Source organism: Sus scrofa, chromosome 6, assembly GCF_054392235.1.
Source record: "Sus scrofa isolate SSC_HxYL_T2T_F1_AM1 chromosome 6, Sscrofa_HxYL_maternal_Yorkshire_Landrace_v2.0, whole genome shotgun sequence".
In the NCBI taxonomy this organism is placed as follows: domain Eukaryota; kingdom Metazoa; phylum Chordata; class Mammalia; order Artiodactyla; family Suidae; genus Sus; species Sus scrofa.
Window position 1 is genome coordinate 109,677,199 of NC_139388.1, and position 17,581 is coordinate 109,694,779.

The 17,581-nt window shown below is 36.4% G+C and overlaps 1 protein-coding gene and 1 non-coding gene across 2 annotated transcripts in view; both read right to left on the minus strand.

Annotated features, from left to right (window-relative positions):
* Window positions 1-17,581, minus strand: part of LOC146402748 (uncharacterized) — a 432,710-nt gene that overhangs the window by 375,247 nt on the left and 39,882 nt on the right. The window lies entirely within an intron of this gene.
* On the minus strand, window positions 9,524-9,711 carry LOC146402750 (U2 spliceosomal RNA). The gene has a single exon (XR_014808706.1). It is a non-coding gene; the product is annotated as a U2 spliceosomal RNA (small nuclear RNA).

Sequence of the window (17,581 nt, forward strand, 5' to 3'; positions counted from 1 at the left end):
GTCAAGGAACATAAGGAGCATCTGGAGTGCTGCAAATATTTTATAACTTAATCTAAGTGTTATATAAATGTATAAAAATTAATAAAACCGTACACTTAAGACCTATGCACTTACGTTTAAGTTTAAAATATTTTAAAGGAAAGTTACATGGGCATACCCTTCTAGTTGCTATATGGGATGCTCTCACTTGATGAAGTGCTTAACAAAGCCAATTAAATCATGTAAAAAGTTATATGATTTAACACTTAATTTTTCACTTTAATGAAAGGAGGTTTTTACAGTAGTAAGGGCAAAAACTAAGTGGTAGTGGATTGAGGAGTGGACACAGAAGTAAAGAAGTGGAGCCTGTATGTGTAGACTATTCTTTCAAGATGTTGAACAATTAAGAGAAGAAAGAAAAATAAACAAATAAATAAATAAATGAAGAAAGAAGACAGACTCAAAGAGTAGGACCAAGAGAATAATTTCTGGAAGAAGACACAGGTACATGCTCAGAAGTTAGGGGAAAGAATAAAATGGAGAGAAATGATGAAAGAACTAGAATTAGCACCATGGACAGAAGCTGAAGCTTTTTTGAGTCTCAACTCAATCACTCTTCATAACACTTTACACTTTTACTTAACCTGTTCAAGATCAGTCCCTTGTCTGTAAACGGAAGGAAACAATTTTTTTTTTTTGTCTTTTTGCCTTTTCTAGGGCCACTTCCCACGGCATATGGAGGTTCCCAGGCTAGGGGTCGAATCGGAGCTGTAGCCGCAGGCCTAAACCACAGCCACAGCAACACAGGATCGGAGCCGCGTCTGAAACCTACACCACAGTTCACGGCAACACCAGATCCTTAACCCAATGAGCAAGGCCAGGGACCGAACCCGCAACCTCACGGATCCTAGTCGGATTTGTTAACCACTGCATCACAACAGGAACTCCTAGAAGGAAATAATTTTAACTTTAAATATTGTTTCTGTGAGTGTTTACTTAATTTGATCTCAATAAATATCTATTATGCAAATTCAAGGAGATGAAAAAGAATGGAATTAAGAACACAAGTAGAGAAATTGAACTTATGAAATGTTAGAACAGAAAGAAATAATAGATTTAAAAGGGAAATGCTAAGTTTTAAATAGAAAGAATGTGACTAGAAAAACCAAGTTAACAGCAGATTCTTTACTTTTTCACAGGGAAATTGTGTTTTACTAAAATAGAGCCAAATTCAATGCTTACATAAGGATACTCAAATCCTTTCTAAGACTGAAGGAAATATTTGAGATTCTGACTTTCCAGTATAATAACATTAGAATAGAAAATCCAGTTTTCCCTAGTGCATATTTCCACTATAATCCTTTCCCCACATGCAAAGTTAAGGGGATATCATTTGCATTTTAATAAAAAGAAATATATAAATAATAATGTCAGTCTGGAATAAAACTATTCTAAACAACAGCTATTTTTAAATGTTGAAATTGGCAGTATTTACTGGTCTAGTGCTTTTAGGCAGAGAAAAACTACGTTGCTTTACCTTTATTTGTGGAAACAAAGAAGAGCCAAAAAAGAAAAAAAAAATTAAAAACCAAAGAAAGAGATAAGCATAAATTATACCAAAGAGTTTACCTGCTCTGAATACTTGGATATTCCCAAAAATTTCTATTAAAAAAATTTTTTTAATGTTAAATGAATGTTTACCCTTACTTATTTAAGGGAAATGTACAGCATTTTATTGGGTGCAAAAGGAAAACAAATCTAGAGGTGTCTCCTTTCCACAAGGCTTTTCGTTTCCAGTTATTTCCAGATCCTAAAGGAGTGGAGGAGTGTGACAAGCTGAGAAATGCAGGTGCAAGTAATTGACTAGGCAAGTGTTCTATTGTCACAGAAGCAAAGCACATCAAATTAATGAGGCCCACAGAGACCCAGAAGGCTGGGTCCAATCAGAAGCCTGCCTTGGCATGCTTCTGCATGTGCTTTGGGCGACCTGGCAGCCCTTTTGTTTGTGTCCCAGACAACCTAAAATTTCCAGGAAAGAGAAATCATCTTCATATTCTTACTGTGTGCAAAACAGGTTTTCACTGAGTTCATGTTTAAAGCTTCAAAGTCATTATTTGAGCTCCATGCCAATTGTGGGAGAAAATGATTCAATTAAACTTTTTTAGTTTTTTTCTTGATGATCTGTTAATATAAAGTGTATTGTTTAAAATGTAAATCAAAAAACAAAACTAAACAAAAAAAACACAAGGCTCAGAAAAACCGATTTCCTCATGTTGCCACTGGCCACTTTTCTCTTTAGGGAAGTTCCCTGAGCTTCTGTTTCCTCTTATATGAAAATGAAACAATTGGATTGATGATTTCTACTAAGCACAAAAATGAATCTCTAAAATATATTATATATACTTTGCAAAGTAAACTGTTTCCTTCTTTTAAATAGTGAGCAATGTTTGGGTTTTTTTGTTGTTGTTACTTTGTTTTAGTTTTGTTTTTTGGGGGTTTTTTACATTTCTAACTCCAGCCTGAAAAATAGGGTCTGATCTATAACCCCTATAGATCTAAAAGAAATGGTTATGGCACAATGTTTTTTAAAAATTAAGATTTCAATAAGGTAAGGTCAGTTGCACATGGACAAGAATAAGACAATAATGCATAAAAATAGAAATAATTATTGCAGTGATTGGGGAAAAGGTCTTTCTTTTAATTGATGTTACTTGTAATAGCATGGAGAAAATATTCTTAGGTCTTTGACTTTTGGGAATAAACTGGTAGTTCTGGGACTCAGATCCCAATCTTCACTGGACTTCTGCCTCTGTTGGCCCCAGCACACTCCATGGTGTAGCATATGTTGGAAATACTGTTGCTACAGGTACAGATCCAGCCTCATGTTGAGCCCTCAGCTTCTAGTGGCCAAGGCAACACTGCCAGGAAAACCACTTCCCAAGGAAAAGAGAAAATATACGAAGAGAGGATTTTTGTCTGGATGTTTTTCTCAAAATAAAAAGATAAAGTACCCAAATGAGTAAGGAATTAAAAATAGAGTTGATTCTCTAAGGACTTAAGGTTTAAGTAGAGTAACCCAGTAGAGTATTAGCTAGTCAAATATAACTAGCTATGATCTCATATGAACAGTGTAATCTAAGCACTTAATAAACTAGTCCCAAGTAATGTCTGGTCTGAGTTTCCTTTAGGCCAATTACTAACTTTTATCCTTAGTCAAGTCACGTACCCCCAATACTTACACTTCTGTCATTTATAAAACAGGAATGTTAATAATTTACAAGCCTATCTCTCTGTGCTTTAGTAGGGTAATTAATTGGAAAATTATTTAATAAGTAATACATGATTTTAAAAATAAGGCAGGTTGTTTTCAATTATTGAAAATATAACCCCTTGTTGTTTAAGTATTTGTTCTTTTCCTTGCTTTAGCTCTGCTAACTGGTTGTACAATTTAATTGCAAGAGGCAGGACTTCTGGATTGATGCTGTGAACAACTCAGTGAAACCTTTCTCCTGGAAAGATATCTATTAAGCCAGTCAAAGTTAACAAAAGAAATTATCCAAAGTCTTTGGATATTGGCCAAGGGACTTATAATAATTAAGAAGCATTCATCCAACAAACTCTATGGAAACTCAGTAAGAACAGTAGGAGGTTATGGCATTTGAAAAAGGGACTGTACCCATTCACCAACAACTCTGCCTCTCAAAACTGTTTCAGCTACTGGAAACTACAGAAGTGTATGATATGAATAGAAGAAGTCAAAGAGAGGTTAGCTAAACCCACAACCACCCCCTGATAATTAGGAAGAAAGACAGTGCCTAAAGCTGTGCCCTCCTAGAGGAGACATCACAGGCTGCCCATCTCAGGGGAAATAGATCTCGCTGAACTAGTCCAAACAAAGCATTAAACAAATAAAGAAGCAAACAACAACAAGAAGGCTACAGGTGAAAAGCATCATTATGCAGAGTTGTCAGCACATATATAAAAGATATATGAGATATTCAAAGGAAACAGAAACCCATACACAAGGAAGGGAAAGCAGGAAATAGAAACTGTATTTGAAGGGACCCAGGTGTTGGACTTGGCAAAGACATAAATATTATAAATATGTTCAAAGATCTAAAGGAAACCATTCTTAAAGAAGTAAAAGAACATATAATGATAAGTTCACTAAATAGAGAATATCAACAAAGGGACAGAAATTATAAAGCCAAAAAAATGGAAATTCTGGAGTTGAAAAGTGTAATAACCAAAAATGAAAAATGCTCAGTAGATTTGAGCTGGCAGAAGGATCAGAAAACTTGAAGATAGATTGATAGAGATTATGCAATCGGTAAAGCAGAGGGCAAAAAGAAGGAAGAAAAATGAATAAAGTCTCAGAAAAAGGTGGGAAACCATTAAACACACCAACATATACATAGGAGTACCAGAGGAAAGGAGAAAGAAATCACCACAGGTCAACAAAAACTGAGAATCTGTTGCTAGCAGACACGTCTTACAAGAAATATTAAGGGCAATTATTTAAACTAAAAACAAGGATATCTGACAGTAATTTGAATCCGCACTGGAAAAAAAATAGCGCCAGTAAAATCCATTTTGTTGGTAATTATAAAAGATACTTTTTTTTTTTTTTTTTTTTTTGTCTTTTTGCTATTTCTTTGGGCTGCTCCCACGGCATATGGAGGTTCCCAGGCTAGGGGTCGAATCAGAGCTGGAGTCAATGGCCTACACCAGAGCCACAGCAACGCGGGATCCGAGCCGCGTCTGCAACCTACACCACAGCTCATGGCAACGTCAGATCGTTAACCCACTGAGCAAGGGCAGGGACCTAACCCGCAGCCTCATGGTTCCTAGTCGGATTCGTTAACCACTGCGCCACAACGGGAACTCCTATAAAAGATACTTTAATTGTATGTTTTTTTCACTGAACTGATTTAAAAATCAATTGCATAAGACAGTATGTATATAACTGTACTGTTGGGCCAATAACATATAGAAATGTAATGTATTTGACAATAGTAGCACAGAAGAGCTTTGTAAAAACAAAGTCATACTGGAATAAGCAAATGACACCAGATGGTAACTTAAGTCATGAGAAGAAATTGAGAGACCCAGAAATAGTATATAAGAAGGTTAATATAACAAAGTCTATAAACAGACACTTGTCTTCCTTTCTTCTCTCAGCCTCTTTGATTTAGTTGTGGTTCTCCTTAACCACTGAGAAGAAAAGAGATGTTCCCAAACATTCCTGAAATTGTTATAACCAAATAGGTCAACCACAGTATATGCTACACCAAGAAACCTTAGTATTTGTAGGATGTCATAAAATATAGTCACAGACATATGTAGAATATAGATATATTTCCCCATTTTATTTATCCAATTCCTAATTAGCAAGAGTACTAAAACATAACCATCAGGTAAATTACCAACATAGCCTTAGGATGGCATTTATTAGATTAGTGTTAAAGCAAAATCCAAATAATATTTGCTGCCAACATGACTCATTTTTCAAAGAACGTTTTCTTCTCATTTATTTCTACACATGCATGCTATTTAAGGATATAAAGATGCTCTCCCATGGAGCAAATGAGCTTTCTCAATGAAAAATAGAGAACGTCATTAGTCTCACCATGCTGATTTTCATCTAAAAGCTGGTTTTTGACACAATACACTACTTACTCCCTATCATCAAAATCTGTCACATAGTGTCTCAAATAATTTTTTTTATCTTTCTCTAACATTAGAACATAATAAAATAGCAGTTTAGAATATTCACGGTTTGGTAAACAACTAAAATACAAACTATCTAGACTTCCTTAAGTGAGTAGAAATAACATTACTCAACCTAAAACTTTTCACCTCAGATCATCTATAATCTGATAAAGATTATAAAAACCACATACGTTTGTTAATCCAGCATTTCACACTTGAAGGAATCTTTATATCCACTTCACTAATTAAGATTTATTGGTATAGCCCAGATGAGAGCTATAAAGGTTATATTCTATTTTAACAAAAGAGTCCATGAAAACAAGTAAGTCTGAGAATGTTTAAAGCTTCTTTTTAATCAAAAATCAGTATAATACACACACACACACACACACACACACATATATATATATACACATTCTCTTTTCCATCTAGGCCAAACAATAATTAGAACAAGTCTCAACTTTTATAAACATCACTGAACTCCACCAAGCATCTGAATATTATCTGCATGCATTCATTTCTAATCGTTCAACCCAGCAAGCTGCCATTCTTCAAATCCCAAAGTCCTGAGGGGCATGAATATTCATGAGGGTCAGTGAACTATAGATTCTGTACAGTTTTAAGAGGATAGAAGGTCAATGGTAACTCCATGAATTTAGAAAAGGATATCAAACTGTTTTCCATTTCCCCTGAAGAGAGGAAGAGCTGAGTAACAAGTGCTAGACACAAAGAAAATGCCCACTTATTTATTTATTTTTTTTGTCTTTTTGCCTTTTCTAGGGCTGCTCCCATGGCAAATGGAGGTTCCCAGGCTAGGGGTCTAATCAGAGATGTAGTCACCGGCCTACGCCAGAGCCATAGCAAAGCAGGATCCAAGCCACATCTGCGACCCACACCACAGCTCACGGCAATGCTGGATCCTTAACCCACTGAGCAAGGCCAGGGATCAAACCCATAAGCTCATGGTTCCTAGTCAGATTCATTAAACACTGCGCCATGATAGGAACTCCGAAAATGCCTACATTTTGAGTGACAAGATATAGATTAAAAAAAAAGAAAAAACTACCAAAAGCCACATTTGGAAAGTTCCACATTTATCATAAGGAGACCCTATCTCCTGAGAGAATTTCCAGCATGCAGAGACATACAGTAATCAAATTGACCAAAATTAAAGACAAAGAGAAAATATTAAAAGGAACAAGGGGGAAAGTAACAAATAACATATGATGGAATCCCCGTAAGATTATCAGCTGATTTTTCAGCAGAAACTCTCTGGGCCAGAAAGGATTAGCACAATATATTTAAAGTGAGGAAAGGAAAAATCTACAGCCAAGAACACTCTACCAAGCAAGGCCCTAGAGTTCAGATTCAATGGAGAAATAAAAAGCTTTATGGACAAGATAAAGCTAAAAGAATTCAGGACCACCAAACCAGCTTTACAACAAATGCTAAAGGAATTTCTCTAGGTGGAAAAGGCCACTACTAGAAACAAGAAAATTACAAATGGAAAAGCTCACTGATAAAGGCAAACATACAGTAAAGGTAGGAGATCAACTACACACACATTTGATATCAAAACCAAAAATCATGAGACGAGGAGAGTACGAATGCAAGATATTGGAAATGCATTAGAAAGTAAGAGACCAGCAACTTAAAACAATCTTGTGTGTATATAGAGACTGCAGTATCAAAACCTCATGGTAACCACAAACCAAAAATCTACAATAGATGCACATATAGAAAAGAAAAAGCAATTCAAACACAGCACTAAAGATAGTCATCAGGAGTTCCCATCGTGGCTCAGCATAAACGAATCTGACTAGTATCCATGAGGATGAAGGTTCAATTCCTGCCCTTGTTCAGTGGGTTAAGAATCCCGTGTTGCCATGAACTATGGTGTAGGTCACAGATGCAGCTCAGATCTAGCGTTACTATGGCTATGGTACAGGCCAGCAGCTACAGCTCCAATTCGACCCCTAGCCTGGAAACCTCCATATTCCATGGGTATGGCTCTGAAAAAAAAAGAAAAAAAAAAGATAGTCATCAAACCACATTAAAATGGGAACAAAAGAGGAAGAGAAGAAAAAAGACCTACAAAACAAATCCAAAACAATTAACAAAATGCAATAAGAATGTATTAGTGATAACTGCCTAAAATGTAAATGGATTAACTGCTGCAACCGAAGACACAGACTTGCTGAATGGATACAAAAACAAGATATATATATACTGTCTACAAGATACCCACTTCAGATCTAGGAACACATATAGACTGAAAAAAGAATGTGCTCTACCACCTTGTGGTAATGAAACACAACTAAGGCTCAAATACACAGAACTGGCCCATAATATAATTTCTTCTCATTATCCCTACAGAGTAATGACCTTGTTCCTCCCTTATCCCATACATTCCCTCAGACCAAAATTGTATAGCTTCAGGAGGTTTCCCATACATAAACTGATGGAGGAGAGTTTGGTATTGTGGAAAGATCATTGGCCTTGAGACTGAAACCAGGTTCTAGTAACAAGTCACCAAAAGCTATATGATCTGAGCAGTGTTTATCCAAACTGGGCCTTGTTTTCCTTGTCTTTGAAATGGAAAGACATGTAACAAATAGAAATGAACTCTAAAAGATCTACTTTTTTTAAATATTCGGTTATCCCAGACTCACAAAAATAAGAGGTCAACAACTTAACTGTATGTGCTACCTCCAAAATAACTTATCACATTTTTAGCTGATTTGAGTATCACTTCCTCAGAGCAGTCTTTGTGACCACTCTATGAATAGAGCACCCTTCCTCCATCCTTTACTCCATTGTTTTTCACCCCAGCACTTTCACCTGATAGCCTGTGTATGTCCACATTCTGTCTTCCCCTTAGGGAAGATAGAGACTTGGAATACTTTTTGTATCTTCATTACCTGGGACAGTGCCTGATATTGGTTAAAAGAGAGAATTCTATCACTCCCAAATTATTTCTTCTATTTTAGCTATCTTCTTTTAATACACCTGTTTCAAGTAACAATCTAATCTCTAATTCTTAAAACTCAAAACATTACTATCTCTTGATTATTATATATTTCAGTGTTAAAAGTCAAATCAAAATTAATCTGCTAAAAAAAACCAATTTCTGTATAAATTTTCACACAAAAAATTTTTTTCATTGAAATAGTGCTGGAAAAATGTTGTTATTAACTCTTGGTTTTTGTTTTCTCCCCTTATCAGTTCAGTTGGACAGATATTTATTTACAGTCAACCATGAGCTAGGTACTAGAAGGTCAAAGGTAAATAAGACATAATATTACCTTAAACATAAAGTTGAGTAGGAATTACAAAGAAACAGACTATTTATAAAGAACAGACAAAAGAGGAATTCAGAATAAATGGAATGTTCTGAAATGTGTAGGCCCTGAAATATAACCAGTCTATTTTTCAAAAACATAATATAAGAGCAATTTCTGAAGTTGCCATTGTCATTCAGGGGTCTAAGGGCACAACAGTGTCTCTGTGAGGATGTGGTTTAATCCCTGGCCTGACTCGGTGGGTTAAAGATCTGGCATTCCTGTAAGCTGCAACATAGGTCACAGATGTAGCTTGAAACCAGTGCTGTCATGGTTGTGGGATAGGCCTGCAACTGCAGCTCCAATTTGTCCCTTAGCCCAGGAACTTCCAAATGACACAGGTGCAGCCATTAAAAAGAAAAAAAAAAAAAAAAAAAACAGAAAGAGCAATTTCTTCCTACATGCAGATGCATGAAAACCTCAAGCAGAAAAAGTGCTTAATTATTTAGCAAGGTTTTCTTTTGCTTCTGTACATGATTTTTTTTCCCTGAGGGGGGGGCACCACTCCTGGAAGTACTACAATACCAAATCAATGTGTGGAGTAGACAGAGCAAGCTCCTATTCCAACTCCCCACTCCAAAAATCCATTTAACATATCATCCTCAGATAGAGGATATATCAGATATTAAACTGATAACAGATGCTACACTTGATCTTAGCCAAAAGGCTGAGAAGTGATATGTATGATTTTTATTATGCATTTTAATGTCCAATTTGTTCACTTTAGTTTAAATCAGCCCCATTAATGATATTGGAGGAGGTTAATATTGCAGTAATCGCCATGCTGGGTTTTACATGGGAGAGCAGAGAAAGTAACATTAAACAAGTGAGGGGCAATCTACCATATATATTATTCAATTAAAAATTTTAATTAGTCTATGATTAATAGTTATAATAATATGATGTATAACTATATATATACTATATACAATTGATTATAATTCTAGACTACAATATAAACTGTATTTCATTTATAGTATTTCATTTATATTTTTTCACTAATAAAGAATTACAACAAAAGAGAGAAGGCTGAATTCCTGCTAAAATTAAGGATTTGACTATTTGTGAATTTCAGTTATGTCACTACAGTTACACGAATAGAGAAAAAAGGCAAAGTCTGGGAAATCTAGTCCTGGGAGCCTAGTATAGTCACCCTTAGAAGCGCTCTTTGACATCTCTCAGCACAAGTTACTTTATCTGGGGGAAAAAGACAAAAGAGGCTGAAGAAGATAATTTCTATGGTTTCTTCAAGTTCTCAGTGTTCTAAGCAAGTGTTATAAATAATTAAAAACTTGCTATTATCTCTCCAAATAACTGAAGTACAGACCACTATTTGTGGTCTAGTGAGCAATCCAGTACTTTTCCCTATGTAAACATCATCAACAGTATTATTCAAGGCAAGCCACTTTTGTGAAAATACAAAACTCACAACATAACAGAAAAAAGTTTAAAACATTAAAAATTACCTCTCAGAACAAGTTAAATAAGGCTACTGACTATCAAAAGACTGGCATATACTAGTGGCATCCAAACCTGAGTAGTAATCAGAATCACTAGGAATTTTTCTATTTTTAATGGAATCAGAATATCTCACCATGGGGCCCAGGTTTTTTTTTTTTTTTAATTTCCTCCTGTGATTCTGATGTGCAGTCAAGTCTGTGAACCACTGTTATAAACAACAAATGTTATGAGTTCTGAACACTGAGGGACCTCTGTGATCTAAATCAGTTTGGGAAAGAGAATAATAATGTGTGTTATTGAAATTGATTTATAATTTTTTCTTGATCAGCCAGTAATTGTACAAACAGACAGTAGTAATTCCTTAGGGGTACAATAATCAGCCAAACTTTTAATATAACAAGTGAATTGTATTCAAATAGACTCATATATTCTCCCTCAAATCTCATAACAATAATAGTTATTACACCTTATATCTGTATAGTATTTTATGGATTATATTGCGCTCCACACAAATTCTCATTTGACCCTTACTTAATCATGTTATCCCCATTTTAAAAATCAGGACATGAAATCTCAGAGATAATCATTCCAGTATCACACAAGTAGAAGCTTCAATTTAAACAAAAGGTTTTCTGACTCCAAATGTTCATGATCTAATCTTATAAACAGTAAAAAAAATTTTCAACTTAAGATACCACCTAAAACCATACCATACTAAACCATTATGTTTTTAAGTTTATCTTTAATTTTGGCAGGTAAGAAATTTTTCTCAAAGACGTAAATATTTTTAATTTATATGACTTCTAAGTCAGACTCACTCATCTTAAAAGTTCAGGATTAATCTTCAGAGTGATCTTAATTCTACTTTTTAAGGCCCATCCAAAAACCTGGGGAAAAATCTCTACTAGGCATGAGAATGGGTGGAAGCCATCTTTCCCACTACAAGCAAACAAACCTGAATTCAACAGAAGAAAGTTTTAAAAATAAAAACAGAAAACCAAATACTGTAGCCATCATCCAAGAGAAAATTACACAGGGGCATCCTTTAATAAGAGCAGAGCTCCTAAAACAGAAGAGCAAATACTTTGGAATCAGATAAACCTGGGTTGGTTGGTTGGCTGGTTTGTTTTTGTCTTTTTGCCTTTTCTTGGTCCACTCCCATGGCATATGGAGGTTCCCAGGCTAGGGGTCCAATTGGAGCTGTAGTCCCCGGCCTACGCCAGAGCCATAGCAACTTGGGATCCAAGCCGTGTTTGCGACCTACACCATAGCTCATGGCAACGCCGGATCCCTAACCCACTGAGCGAGGCCAGGGGTCGAACCCGCAACCTCATGGTTCCTAGTCAGATTCGTTAACCACTGCGCCACGCCGGGAACTCCTAATCTCCCTATTTTAAGGTCATAATATTAGCAACATTATTTTATCTTCAACCTCAGTTCCCCTTTGCCATGTAATAGAACATAATTACTCACAAGTTATAGGAAATACAAACAGCTAACAGGCAGAGGCAAATCAGAGAGAGGTCTGAGATCCTCTCTGGCTCCCTAGGTTCTCCCTTCCTACTTTGGACATGTGCTCTTTGGCCCAGAATAACAAATGAGATCCCTAAGGAAACCTGAGGAACATTTAAGTATGAAGTATCTCCATTTTATACTCCCAGATAGTTGTATGGCATTTTCTGGGGAACCATGTCTGTTAAATTCATAAATTGTTGGAACTCCTGTGTGGTTGGGCACGTTAAGGATCTAGCATTGTCACTGCAGTGTCTCAGGCCACTTCTGTAGCACAGGTTCAATCCCTGGCCTGGGAATTTCAACATGCTGTGGGCACAGCCAAAAAAAAAGAATCCACAGATTGTTGGTTGGGTTTTTAATTGTTTGTTTTAGGCTTTACTTAAGGACCAAGTCACTTCTCCATTTGTTCAAAAATTAAACATAGATAATCTGTTCTCAATCCTGTGTTTTACTGAAAAATATAAGAAATCCTCTAGAGACTGAAAGCCACATCCACAGCACATGGAAGTTCCCAGGCTAGGGGTTGAGTCAGAGGTGCAGCTGCTGGCCTACACCATGGCCACAGCAACACCTGACTTAAGCCACATTTGTGACTTTTGTCACAGCTTGGGACAATGCTGGATCTTTAACGCACTGAGCAAGGCCAGGGATCAAACCCGCATCCTCACAGAGACAACGTTGGGTTCTTAATCCACTGAGCCACAATGGGAACTCCCAAAGCAGGATTCTTTCAGGATTGTCATTGGAATCAAAGTGCCTAGGTTTTCATTCATTTACTCATACCAGTAAATGATGAGGCAATCTCTCTTAAGTGTTAAGTTCCTGGCCTATAAAATAAAAATACTAATACTCATGTTGCATGTTGACTGTAAAGATAGAAATCATCATAAGTTTCCTAAGTAGTAGTCATTATTTTATCCTATAGAATAGATACCTCTACACCTTGATACTGCCCCTATGAACTTCAGTTTTACTGCTTCTATTTAATTTAACCAAGTATGGTAAGTTCAAAACCTCCATGAATAATGTCTTCATGTTTTGAGGGGAATAAAATCCTCCCACTCCTCTAGAGTTTATTTTCTGCTGAGGAACAGGATGCCAGTACCAGGAACTATGCAGTATGAAACAAAAGTGGTGATTTGCCCACGATGTTCTTCAAAACTGGCCTGGTGCTCCTTTGCCAAAGTACTACTCCCTGCTCTCTCAAGGACTCCAAGAGCTAGTCACTATCTTGCAGCTCAATTCTCTTAAGCAGTAGATGAACTTAACCAAACTGCCTTACAATACCAAGTATAACCACCACCCCAAATTTGTTTTCCTTCTGAGCACGTTCCAAAACCTTGAGATCTTGAGATCTCTTTATAATTTTCCTATATAATTTTCCTAAGAATGAGCATATGATTCTTGCATCTAGATAACCAAGGTTACTTACCCAAATAATCTTAGCCTCTTAGACTCAACTATGAGCAGAGGGAAGGAAAGTCAGTAAGACAGTGAAACAGTAAATAACATAGTAAATTCTCAAATATTAGCAAAGGTGAGGAGACATTAGTGTTTTCTGTTTCCCACTTTCTGGCACAGAAATGATTTCTTTGATATACCAATTATCGTAACAAACCCTTTGTTCACGCAATTTTCTAGAGTTGGAATTTGGCCAAATTTCCAACATAACCACTAGCCTAAAGTTTTCATGGCCATATAGGGCCACTGCCAAATTACTATTCTGGATCCCTCATCAATCAGATTCCCAGAAAGAGAACATGACTGTCCACTGGCAAGTAAATGCATTGAATGGCTTTGGGTCAGGTATTCACCTCTGTCCATTATTGAGTTGAACAGTGAAACTTCAAAAAGAGCTAGAAATACATCAGAATTGTGTAATCCAAAAACAATGAATAAAGAGGATTAAATAAAATGCATCTGAATAGAAAGTTTAAGTTCCATGGTGACTAACAGTTGACTGATATTGCTTAAAATAAAAGGATGATCAAAGGCCCTTTGATTGTAGTAGCATAGTATAGCTGTGGCTATGAATTACTTGAAATTAAACTATAAGGCTATGTTTCCAAGTACCAGCCTACGTCAGAAGTATTTCCTAAAGGAGTTAGTCTTCCATGTGAAACTTTTAGCAAAATTTGCTCTGCAAAAAATGGTTTTCCATAAGAATTGAAGATTACCTCTCTCATTCCATCAGGTACAGAGACAGAGGATAACAGATAGATGAGGGCAGAGTGTAGAAAGCCACCAGCAAGAACAAGGACAACCCCTGCAATTAATCCAGGAAGGTGAGGTCCTTAATAATCAGCAAAGCCCTGGCTTTGACCCAAAAGGGTCTACAGGGAGAACATTAAAATCCCTACAATTTGCCTAATAGGAACCTCAATTCACTAGAAGCCAACAGCCAGAGCTTGTGTAATAGATCAAGACATTGTGGACTGGATCCAGAAATTAGGATAAAGGAAGACCCCATAGAACTGAGCCCAAAGAAAAACATGTGCTATATTAAGGATGACTGGTTGTTTCTGGCCAGTGAAGAGATGCCAACTTCCCATAGGGAAAAAAAAAAAGGTTTCAATGGTCTAAAAACCTCACAGTGTAAGCAAAAGACATATGGATAGCTATACCTGCTTCATAAACATTAGTTATAATGCCCCACAAAATGTGTGATTCAAGTAATTCTCTTATAATTCCTTTTGTTAGAAGGTACCTCCTTAAGTGCCTTGTTAGGTACTGTAGAACCTAAGACAACGATTAAAATCTAAGTGGACCTAGGATTTCCCATTGTGGTACAGCAGAAATAAATCTGACTAGTATCCGTAAGGATGCATGTTCAATCCCTGGCCTTGCGCAGTGGGTCAGGGATCCAGCATTGCTGCAAGCTGTGTTGTAGGTCTCAGACATGGCTCAGATCCCACTTTGCTGTGGCTGTGGCACAGGCTGGCAGCTGCGGCTCCAATTTGACCCCTAGCCTGGGAACTTCCATATGCCACAGGTGTGGCCCTAAAAGCAAAAAAAAAAAAATCCTAAGTGGACTTGAGCAGCACTATCCTTTCTGTACTGGTGCACATGTAAAAACTGAGTATTCCTAATTGATTCTACTTCTACTCCCACCTCCTGTGTGTGAAAAGATAGATTAAAATTTGCTAAGCACTTATATAAGTGCTCTTACCACATACACACACGTGGTAATAATAAAGGGGGCAGAAGGAATTTGGGAGGTGATGGATATGTTTATGGCATGATGGTGGTGAGGCTTCATGGGTATATACTTATCCCAGAACACAAGTTGTATATGTTAAATATTCATAGCTTCTTGCACGTCAATCATATCTCAATAAAATGGTTCTTGAAAAAAGAAGTCATCCAGCAAATGTTTTGTCTCTTTCTGGTAACTAAAGAACAGTTACTTATAATTTCTTCTAGTGCTTTTTTTAGCTGGGATATTTTAGGTACCAAGAATCATTGCATTTTGCTTTATACAATGTATTTCATTTTGCTTTATACAATGTATTTCATTTTGCTTTATACAATGTATTTGCTTTATACAATGTATTTATTTATGACCTTGGATAGAGACATTTTTAGCTACATTGTGTACTATACTCCTAAGAAACAATAAAAAAAAAAAAACTAGCCAGGGCTAATGTGATAAAGTCACCATCTCATGAATATATTAGCTATTGCTGCTGAGAAACTGTTAGTTGTAGATATAGCCAACCAACCTGTGCGTGCATATGAAGTAGTACGTTTATATGCATTGTTTAAATGTTTTCAAATAAATAACTCTCCAACTCCTTTATCCCAGCACATTTTTCCTCTAGTCTGTTCTGTTTACAGAATGTCTTTCTACAAATCCATGGATAAGGAATGAGGGACATGGGGGGTGGATAAGAAGGCCAGGAGGATATTGTTAATAGAAGCTGAATACATAAATACATTAATCACACAGACCACACTGTCATTCAGCAGCTGACATTATAGTGTGAGATCAGCTCAGCCCCTGGCTCCTATCAACTGAATATTTATCAAGGACTTACTTTATACCTAGCACTCTGGTAAGAGGCTGCAGAGGAGAGAGAGGGGGAGAAAGAAAGGGAGAGAGGAAGAGACGGCTACTGCCTGAGGAAGGCTGCCCTAGTTGGGAAGATGAGATGTACATATGGGAAACAACCAAATTCACAACTCAAGTACTGCCATGTTCTTTCTTTCTATGATCAGTAATTATTTAGGGGGATTCAATGTCTATCATTACTGCTACCACAGGCATTTAAAAGAACTGGGAATCAAGTTAGTTGTTTTTCTCCTATTTAATGGATATAGAAAAGGTCATAACAGAAGAGAAGAAGGATATAAAATTATTAGTAGAAAGAAATTATGGAAATTATCTATGAATGTCATTTTTCTATGTCATAACATTTCCATATTATCGTGAAAAAGCAAATAGCTTTATTGGGTACTATAACATTAAAATGTCATGTAAAATATATAGATATTGTTCTATGTACAAAAAGTCTATTTTCAAGGTCCTAGTTTTCTTTAAGAATCAGATGGAGTTATATATTTAGGTTACCATAGGTGAAGTCATTGTGGAGAGGGAAGAATTAGGAGGGTAGAAATAACACATATACACTACTGTATAGAATCTACTGTATAGCATAGGAAAATCTACTCAATAGTCAGTAATAACCTATATTTGGAAATGAGAATGGATATATTTATGTGTAAGACTGATTCACTTTGCTGACTACCTGAAACTACAACATTTTAAATCAACTATAATAAAACTAAATTTTAAAAAAAGAGAGAAAGAGGAAGGAAGAAAGGGAGGGAGAGAGGAGAAAGAGGGAAGAAGGGAGAGAGGAAGGATGGATGGACGGAAGGAAGGACTATAATAAACCCATAATGTCTTTAGTGTTAGACAGACCTTAATTTGAATACAATTTGAATCATAATACTTAGTTATGACTCATGTGATCAAGGGGAGATAATTTAAATATTCTGTGCCTCAATTTCCTTTTCTGTCAAATAAAGTTACCTACAGCCCCTTTTGAAGGAAATAATGAAAATTAAAGTAAATGACATGGGAGTTCCCATCGTGGCGCAATGGAAACAAATCCAACTAGTATCTATGGGGACGCAGGTTCAACCCCTGGCCTCGCTCAGTGGGTTAAAGATCCAGCATTGCTGTGAGCTGTGCTGTAGGTTGCAGACACGGCTCGGATCTGGTGTTGCTGTGACTGTGGCATAGGCCAGCAGCTACAGCTCTAATTGGACTGTTAGCCTGGGAACCTCCACATGCCGCGAGTGCAGCCTTTAAATGACAAAACACAAAAAGTAAAATGAATTAAAATAATAAAGTAAATAATATGAAATAATTTCACCTAGTACCAAGCTACATATAACAAGTAATAAATGCCAGTTTCTCTTCCCTCTAAGCATAGAAGCAAATATATGTTCTAAAGCTTAAAAAGAGAAATATCCAAAAATGAATTTGCACATTGTGCAAAATTAAGAAAAAGAATACAACTGCACTTAAAATTAAAATATCATCATGAAGCAGGCTTTTAACTTCA